Source organism: Humulus lupulus, chromosome 3, assembly GCF_963169125.1.
Source record: "Humulus lupulus chromosome 3, drHumLupu1.1, whole genome shotgun sequence".
Taxonomy (NCBI): Eukaryota; Viridiplantae; Streptophyta; class Magnoliopsida; order Rosales; family Cannabaceae; genus Humulus; species Humulus lupulus.
Genome location: NC_084795.1, coordinates 125,681,612 through 125,691,437, shown reverse-complemented (window position 1 = coordinate 125,691,437; position 9,826 = coordinate 125,681,612). Strand labels below are relative to the sequence as shown.

General features: G+C 37.9%; 1 long non-coding RNA gene across 1 annotated transcript; it reads left to right on the top strand.

Moving 5' to 3' along the window:
• Nucleotides 1-1,003: 1,003 nt before the first annotated feature.
• Nucleotides 1,004-4,059, top strand: LOC133821340 (uncharacterized). The gene is made up of 3 exons (XR_009887494.1): nucleotides 1,004-1,203; nucleotides 3,070-3,110; nucleotides 3,787-4,059. It is a non-coding gene; the product is annotated as an uncharacterized LOC133821340 (long non-coding RNA).
• The last annotated feature ends 5,767 nt before the right edge of the window (nucleotides 4,060-9,826 follow it).

The following is a 9,826-nucleotide window of genomic DNA, read 5'->3' as shown; positions in this document are numbered from 1 at the left end:
GGCACATACCGAACTCAAGGAGTTAAGGACTGTAGTGCACCAAATTTTTTTTTTTAGTTTATTAAAATTTTGTGATTTATTTTATTTAAGTGTTAAGTGTGAGGAATTCTTTTATTTAAATATTGTTTATTTTATTTAGTTGTTGTTGTTTTATTTAATTGTTTGATATTTTATTTAATTGTTAGAATTGTTGGTAGAATATTTTTTGAAATTACTTGTTAAAAGATATATATTTATTTTTAGTTTAAAATGTGATTATGTGAGATTTGGTTTAATGCACTAAGCTGCATGGTAGGTAGTGATGCATCCTAGTGATTGAGTATGTGCATGTGCATGGTGTGCATGCAATAGTTTTCTACACATTAATTTCCTTTTATTGGTTTATTTATTTTTATTTAATTAAGGGATTTAAAAAGAAAATAAAAAGAAAGGGAAATAAAGAGGCTTGTGTTCACACAAGAAAAACATTGGGAAACAAATGGTGAGAAATGATAGAGTTGTCATTTTTTTTTTGAATTCCCGTAACCTTAGACCTAGCATCAGTAAAATGGGTATAAAATGGGCTGTGGATATCCAATTTAGACACAACTTATACCGTTAGAAATCTAATAACATTATCTACATTTTCTGTGAATATCATTTTTCCTAAAACGTAACAGAAACAGGTCAAAACCCAGTCCCAAGTCTCAGCACCCTAGAGTTACGAGAATAGCATTATTTCCTTTATTAGCCATGGACAGCCAAGGAAGACAAGAGAGGAATTAGTGTGCTGTCAATGATAAAATGGATTAATTGGCTGAGTATAATTTTTAATTGAATTATATTTTGATTTAGGGAAAATAAAGGAAAATGATAATTACATTTTTCCTTAGCTAGGTTTTGAAGATTGAGGCATTTAAATAGAAAATAAGAAAGAGGTTGAAGGCTCATTTGGGATGGAGGGCTGCCAAATTATAGAGAGAAGAGAGAGAGAGAGAGGGCGTGACCTAGAGAGAGAAGAAGAAGAAGAAAAAGGGTTCAAGCTAGGGTAAGGTTTTTGGTTGTTTTCCTTATGATTAATCTAGTATTTTGATTGGGTTGTCTCTAACCTTGTTCATCTTCTTCTCCATCTTGATTATTCAAAATATACAACCCCTAGGGTTTGAGCAAGGAGGTTATTGGATTCTTGATTGGATTGGATTCTTGATTTTCTATCAAGAAGAGGTATTGAAATCCCTCCCTAAATTTTGTGATTTTTGGTTTTGATGGATAGATTATTAGAGGGATTATGGTTAAAGGGGATTTATGTTTTGGGTAGGAAAAAAATGGGTACTTTGTGTTCTTGATATCTTGATGATAATAAGTTGTTTGATTTGCATGAAGGGTATTATGGTTTGATGTATAAAAGGGTTTTGATGTTGATTTTCTATGTATAATGATTAGTGGTAATTATGAATACAAATATGGGGTTTCGGCCTAGGCATACCTAAGGATCATCTTGATATTTTGTTTGATGTTGTATGATTTTCAATATATTAGATCCATGTTTTAGGACCTATGTAATTTGGGTAAAATGATAATTGGAAATCTTGCTATTTGGATCCATGAAATTTTGATAGGATGCATGTGATATTGTGAATGAATAAATTTTAAGATGCATGAAAATAATGATAGAAACATGTTAGGTTAATATAAAGGCATATGTGAATATGGTGTTTATGAATTAATGTATGTTATTGTTATTGTTAGTGTTTTGTTGGATTTCATGTGTAGATTCAATGGAATAGAAAAAAATGGGATTTTATAAGATTGTATGTGAATATGTTAGTAATATTCTTAGAATTATGTATATAATAAGAGTATGATGAGATTTTGGACATGTATGATTTTATGTGAAATTTTTGGGATAAAAGATGAATTTCATGAGAAATTAAGCTTGCTGATTTTTGTAAGTAATTGGGTAAAAGTTTGATAAAAAAAAATGATTTGCATGCATAAGTAATGTCCTTGATGTTATGTTAATTTTATGGAATTAAAAAGGGTATTTTAAGTCCCAATAAAATGATATTTTACTCAAATAAATACCTACATAATTTTTATTGAATTTTTAGAAAAATAGGAGTTTTTAAATTGAATATGGTGATTTTTAAAGATAAAAATGGTTGCTGGAATTTTTGTAAAAAAAATGTGAAGTGTGTTTCACTAAAATGAATTTGATGAGATTTTTAAACAAAATTATTATCCTAAGTTATGGTAATATTAAAAATGGTATTTTAATATGGTATGAATGCATATTTTGATAAGTTATGATTTTTCTTTATTTTGATTGAGAAAAATATTTAGATTCAATTTATTTGTGATTTTTAAAGAAATTAAATAGTGGCTGAAAGTTTGGTTTAAATGATTAAAAATGATTATTTAATTGGCACATGTGGATTTATGTTACATAAAACTAAGTCTTAAATAATTTAAATAAAATATATTTTTCCCACACTTAAAGATATATTTTTCTCACATCATTTATGTAACACAATTAACCAATGTTAAAATTTAATTTTCTAAAGAAACATATTAATCATAGGTATTTTAATTAATTCCAAGTTTTTTGTTACTTCTTTGTAATTTGAGAATAATAAAGGAAATTGTCACTTTTTTTTTAAAGCTAAATCAAATTATTTTATAAATTAAAATAATGTTTTGAGAAATTTAATCAACCTAGAAATTTTAAGAAAAATAAAGCATGTTATATGTCTATTAATTTTAAAACGATAAAAGTAAGAAATGTAGAATTATCGTTTTTAAAACGTCTCAATTACGCAATGTTCCCACGTATGCATGTTACATGCTAATCCACTTTTACGTCCAAAATTATGTTTATTATTCAACTATGTGGTTTTTATAGAAAGATCATGCATGTAAAATAGGTAAAAATGAGCATTATTCTTTTATGGCTTTATGTGTAGTTAAGAATAATTGCATGTTATGTGCAAATATTATTATGTGTGCATGGCCCATGCACACATGACTTGTATGGAAGGGCAAAATAGTAATTTTATGAACCTAAGAAATGTTGTTTTGGTTATGGTATAGGCTCGTTGAGAGGTTGTGAAATTTCTTAGCTCGGACCTGAGGTAAGGAAGTTAGATAGATTCTATGATTTTATGCTATGAATGGTAAGACTATTGTATGAATGAATTGTTATGAATTATAAATGCTATAATGTGACGATATGTAACTTGTATGAATATGATATGTTTATGGATGTTAGCGTGATGAACACGACACATCAAATGGGTTACTAAGGATATAAAGACGTAACCCGAGTTACTAAGGATATAAAGACGTAACTCCTAGGGCGGACGCGCTGAGGTTATTCAAGGACCAGAGACTTTTGTTTACCTCATAGGGGGACATGGAAAACTAGCGGGCCATGCTCATCATGTATGCTGTATGAATGTGATATGATGATATGTTACGATTACGTTATGATATGCTATGATGATATGTTACGATTACGTTATGATATGCAATGATGATATGTTACGATTACGTTATGATGTGCTATGATGATATGTTACGATTACGTTATGATATGCAATGATGATATGTTATGATTACGTTATAATGTGATATGATGATCTGTTACGATTACGTTATGATATGCAATGATGATATGTTACGATAATGTTATGATATGCCATGATGTGTTAGATGAACGTTAGTGTTCGTATTTGTTGTATCCTTACTTGCTTATTGTTTGCACTTCCTTACTGGGCTTTTAGCTCACCCCCTTACTTTCCCTTCCAGGTAGCAAATAGGATTTCTCTGTGGCACGCGTGGTGACGTGAGGAGTTCTATCGTCGTAGGGTGTATGGCGTGGGGTATCCTATGGACGGAATAAACGATCACTTTAGGACGCCATTTTAAATATGTTATGTTTTAAGAGACTTTCTAAATTATCAGTGGGACTTAATTATTTAATTTTGTTTCTTTTGAACTTTGCATAAAAACTCATATTTTCTTTTTAAACTAATGGGCCCAACTTGCATTGTTTTAAGCAAGTCCCCACTGAGACCTTTATAAAAAGTGGTTTTCTTTAATAAGTACTAGTTTAGGGCGTTCTTTACAAAGACTCAGTTAGAAGAACTCTTAGATTTTGGTTTCATTAAACCATGCCATTCGCCATGGGGAGCACTGGTACTATTTATGAAGAAGAAGGACGGAAGCATGCAGATGTGTATAGATTACCGCGAGCTGAATAAGGTCACAATTAAGAATAAGTACCCACTACCTTGGATTAACAACTTGTATGATCAACTCCGAGGAGCGACCGTGTTTTCAAAGATTGATCTACAGTTCGGGTATCATCAGCTCAAGGTACGGGAAGAGGATATTCCCAAGACGACTTTTAGAACTCGTTATGGACATTATGAGTTTCTAGTTATGTCTTTTGGTCTTACCAATGCTCCAACCACATTCATTGATTAAATGAATATGGTCTTTAAGGATTACTTGGATAAATTTGTTGTAGTGTTCATCGACGATATCTTGGTGTATTCAAAGGACGTAGTTGAGCACGAGGAACATTTAAGGATGACCTTGTTACGACTGAAGGAGCATCAGCTTTATGCCAAGTTCAAGGAGTGTGAATTTTGGCTGTCGCAAGTAGCGTTCCTCGGGCACAAAGTATCCAAAGAAGGAGTTGTTGTAGACCCATCTAAGATAGAGGCTGTGAAGGATTGGCCAAGACCAAAGAATGCATCCGAGGTAAGAAGTTTTCTGGGACTAGCAAGTTATTACCGGAGGTTTGTAGAGGGATTTTCTAAGATAGCCACTCCACTCACCAACCCGACCCGGAAACAACAGAGGTTCAGCGGGACAGATAAGTGTGAAGAGAGCTTCCAGTTGCTTAAACATAAGCTATGCTGAGCACCAGTACTTTGTGTATCGACACCCTGTTGACTGCGATTTTAGCCAACGACGTGAGAACGTCAATTACGACAAGCCTTCATGAGAATGTAAACGACACAGACGGTATAATAAAGAAAATAAAGAAAACACAAGAGATTTTTATAGTGGTTCAGCCCCGATTGTCGGTAATAGCCTAATCCACTTAGAGTTGTGATTTATAAATCTATACTCAAGATCAGATGGACTGAGCCAACTGAGTTTCTTCAGTACAGATTGTGAAAATACAAGAAATCTCTCTAATTTCAGCACTTTCTCTCTCTAGAATAGACAGACCCAATTTTCTCTCTCTAGAAAGAAGAAGCAGAAGAAGCCCTTCTCTCATCCCACAAGCTCTCTATTTATAGGCCTGAGATCCTCAACTGATATCCCCTTATAATAGGGATATTTTATTATATTTATTACATTTATATTACAAATAAACATTCAAAATTCGAAATGTAACAAACTCCCCATTTGTGGGAAGAATGAGAGATTCCCGCGTATGTTGTTGAAGTTGTATCTGACTTAGTCTCCTCTAGCTAGTTGGTCCACCTCCTACTCACTACCCATGCAATGCTAGTTGAACATGCATGGTGGTAGGACATGTTTTTGCTGGGTTGAACGTGCATGGTGGTAGGAGATGCACTTCTCTCCTCTAACATGCACTCTCCTCTAGCATGCCATGTTCCTCCTTGAACCAATCTCCTTGGCTTCTCCTCGGACCAAGGTGGTCCGAGGCAACCTCCTTGACACCTTACCTTGGACAACATTGAGGCAACCTCACCTTGAACAACATTGAGGCAACCTCACCTTGGACAACATTGAGGCAACCTCACCTTGGACAACATTGAGGCAACCTCACCTTGGACAACATTGAGGCAACCTCCTTTAGCATCTCCCAAACATGTCCGATCGAACATTGTATAGGCTCTCCTTATCAAAATCTAAGTCTCCATTCTCTTGCATGAGACTCCTCCTCCTTAGCTATTTACCTTGGACACGTTCGAGCCAACACTTAGAAAACCTTGAGAGGCTTATCTCCTACACACCCTTGGGGTCTCCTAGGACCACATCCTCCTTGGGGTCTCCTAGGACCACATCCTCCTTGGGGTCTCCTAGGACCATTCCCCTTAACTCTCCTAGAATGCACCTTCCTATTTTTTGGGTATAACATTTGCCCCCCAAGTTTATTATACGATTTCCCTCGTATGATAAACTTTTCTTCTAGAAAAATGTTCTCGAGGTCATCCCAAAGCTCCTATCCGGTTGATAACTTTCACGTAAACTCCCATGACAGAACTTGTCTTGAACTTGCCTTGTGATTTCTTCAAACTCTATTTTCTTGATGTAATGAAAACATAAGCTCCCTTTGTATATGTTGCAAAATCATCATGGTATAGAGATAAGTCGTTGAATATCCTCGATTTGGTTGCGCTAGGATTAGAATTTCGGTGATCGAACTCAGCGTGAATTCCCCCAGGATGTCCGATCGGACGTAGCACGCCCGAGGAAAGGATACACGCCCACGGTCCGAGTGTCCAGCGCCTGGTATGCCTTGTGTCTCCGAAGCTCCTAGCCAGCAGCAACGTTTTATGTTCGATCGGGCATTGAAAACTGTAGGCAATTGTGTAGTACGATCGGGCATGGGCGTCTAAGGGGGTTCAAAGTATACTGCCAAGTAAGTCGGGCACTTCAATGCAAAGACAGGTAAGTGTGGTCCGATCGGACCGTGCTTGACCTCGCCCAAAATCTAAGTCCATGGGACCTCTCCTTGGACTTGGTCCGAGCCAAGTAATGTGGATGCTTACCTCGGATAGCTTCGAGCCAACTTCCTTGAAGCTCACCTCGGATAGGTCCGAGCTAAGCACTAGGCTCCTCCAATTATGTCCGATCGGACCTTACGTATCCTTGGCCAAAAACTAAGTCTATCATTTGTGTATGCATGGTACCCTCTCCTCGGACTTGGCCGATCGGAGCTTTTCAACATGGTCCAATGGGAGATATTCAACATGGCTTTCATGACTTTTCCTTGAACCAAGGTCCATGCCAATAACTTGGCTTCTCCTCCAACATGGCCCGAGCCAAGCATTTGGCACACATGCATGGTCTTCTCCTCGGACTTGTCCGAGCCAACCATCTTGGAAGCTCAAACTAAGTTCCGATCGGACCCTTTGTGGCCTCTCCTTGGCCAAGGTCTAAGCCTATCTTTTGGCATGCATGGTCTCCTCGGACCATGGTTCGAGTGGACTACATGAGGCTTCTTCCTCGGACCAAAGTCTAAGCCACGATTCATGGGGCTTCTCTTGGTCGGACGTAGCACCTTAGGCACAACTTCTGGGCCTAGATCCTTGGACGTAGGTGAGATGCTCCTTGGAACAACATGCATCCGATCGGCCATCTCAAGGTAAGCTTGGACACCACATTTTTCAAATACTTTAAGCACCTGTATTGATCGTGAGCATGGACAAACAGGCATAAGCCGTGTTGACATGAATGCAATGCAATGCATGGAACAGTAGCCAGCCTTCTAAGCATGCACATCCGATCGGACTAAACATGGTATACTCCATGCTATAATTTTTTCAAACATTTCACCTTTAGGCACTCTTAGGTACGTTCAGGAAAAACCATTAAAGTACCTTGTTCGAACCTCCCAAAATTATTTTGAGAGATTGATTTCTCTCAATCAATCTTGGTGAAAACTTGACTTCTCGTCCCAAGGAAAATTTTTCACCATGTAGCATCCTTTTTTGCATGCATTTGTTTGATTCACTCCAGGGAATGTTGATCGATGATACATGCTTAGCCGACCAGGGAAGTTGTATCTGCTCTCCTGAGCAAGAAAACTTTGCACCTGGTGAGCTAAACTTGTAGCTGTTGGCATTTAGACTTTACTTCTCTTTATTAACTTAAAACATTCTAAGTCTCCTCTAGACTTAAAAAGTTATAAGTTTTTTGTGAAGAGTAAAGTCACTCTGGTGTATGCCTTACATTTTCGCATGAGTACTTAGTTTTCTAACTTAGAAATTTTAGACATTTCATAAGTCCATGCTAAGTATACTTTCTCACACTCTTATTGCTCTAACATTTTATGAGTATGATGTTTATGGTCACACGAATATCTGCTCCTAACTTGAGATTTTAAAAAATTCCAAGTTACTTAAGCTTTGCCAAGCAAGTTAGCTTAATGGCCTCTTTGGACTTCGAAAATTTACAAGTCAGCCTAAAAACAGATATATTACCTCGTGCTCTCATTGCCTGTGTTAAGTTATATACCAGCATACCCCATGTGCCCCCCAGGTGGTTGGAGGTTGAAAGATCCTTAGTCACTTGCTACCTGACTGAATCTGTTCGAGCAGTTAACTACTCGTGAAACACATAGAATATATGGAAAATACTCAAGTAGTTGAACACTGCTCGGATAACTAACACACATGCATATTTGTAGCAAGAATTGACCACGCTGCGCGTAGTCTCTTTTATTACTTGTAAATTAAAAATGACAAAACATGTCTAACAACGAGTCTTAAACAACCAAAATTGTTCAAAATAAAATGACTGGTTAGCAAATAACCAGTTCATACACCAAACTTAAATAACAAGTCTAAAAAACTCGAAACCAAGCTACCACTCTGAAAGCGGTATTTAAAAATAATATCTCCTTCGACGCTCTATGTTCACGCCACTCCAGTGATTCCTGCTCCTAGCACTCCTCCTCAGCATACTCCTCATCTTGCTTCGTTGCTCTTCTCAACTAAGGGTGGACCTCCACATATAGTGTCTACGGTGAAGTCCACAGGTTCAGGCTGCAAGGGTGGAGATTTTTGTCGCTTGAATCCGGAGTTGCCTCTACCTCCTTCTCCTTGGGGTGTCTCTGCTCGGTACTTCTTCAACTTGCCCGATCGGAGAAGAAATTCTATCTCGTCCTTGAGGTGGTTGCATTCATTTGTGTCGTGACCATAATCTTCATGGAAGCGACAATACTTGTTCATGTCTCTCTTCCTCATCTCTCTCCTGATGGGTGGAGGCTTCTTGTAGGGAACCTCTTCTTGGCTAGCAAGATATATCTCTGCTCGGCTGGTTGAGAGAGTCGTGTAGTTGGTGAATTGAGGCTCATACTTGGTTGGCTTCTCACTTGAACCCAACTTTGCTTTCTTTTCCTCATGGTGGTCAGACCCATTATTTCCACGCTTCCTTCCACCATCACTAGGAGAGTCAGTTGGTTTGCCTGGGTTGTTTATGCCATTCTCCCCCTTCTCTATCGCATCATCCAAATTCATATATTTTTCCGCCCGGTCAAGAAATTGTTGAAGTGTTGAAATTGGATGGCGATGGATGCTGTCCCATAGAGGACTCCGATAAATTATCCCAGCAGATATAGCAACCATCTTCCCTTCGTCTCCTACAGCAGTTGCTCTATTGGCTTCTCTCATGAAACTCTATATATAGCTCTTTAGAGACTCATCTTTTCCTTGTTTGATATCTGCCAAGTCGTTGGCATAAACTGGTGGAGTCCGGGCAGTGCTAAATTGTCTACAAAACTCCTTCCTGAATGCCTCCCAAGAGGTAATGGAGTTTGGTTTAAACCTCCAATACCACTCCTGGGCAGTGTCCGTCAAGGTGGTGGGGAAGACTCTACACCAATAGTCATCACTCACCCCGAGCAGTTCCAACTGGTCCTCAAACTTCCCAACATGTCTTATCGGGTCTGCCTTTTCAGTATAAATTGGCAGTACTGGTGCTTTGTACTTTGCTGGTGGTTGGGCTGCTCTTATTCGAGCACAGAACGGGCTACCACTCCGGTAGTCGATCGCATCTATCTCGGAAGGACGCTTCGACAAACCTTGCACTGCAGCTGCTAGCATGTCAAGCTGGGCTTGGATAGCTGGTGCAACTG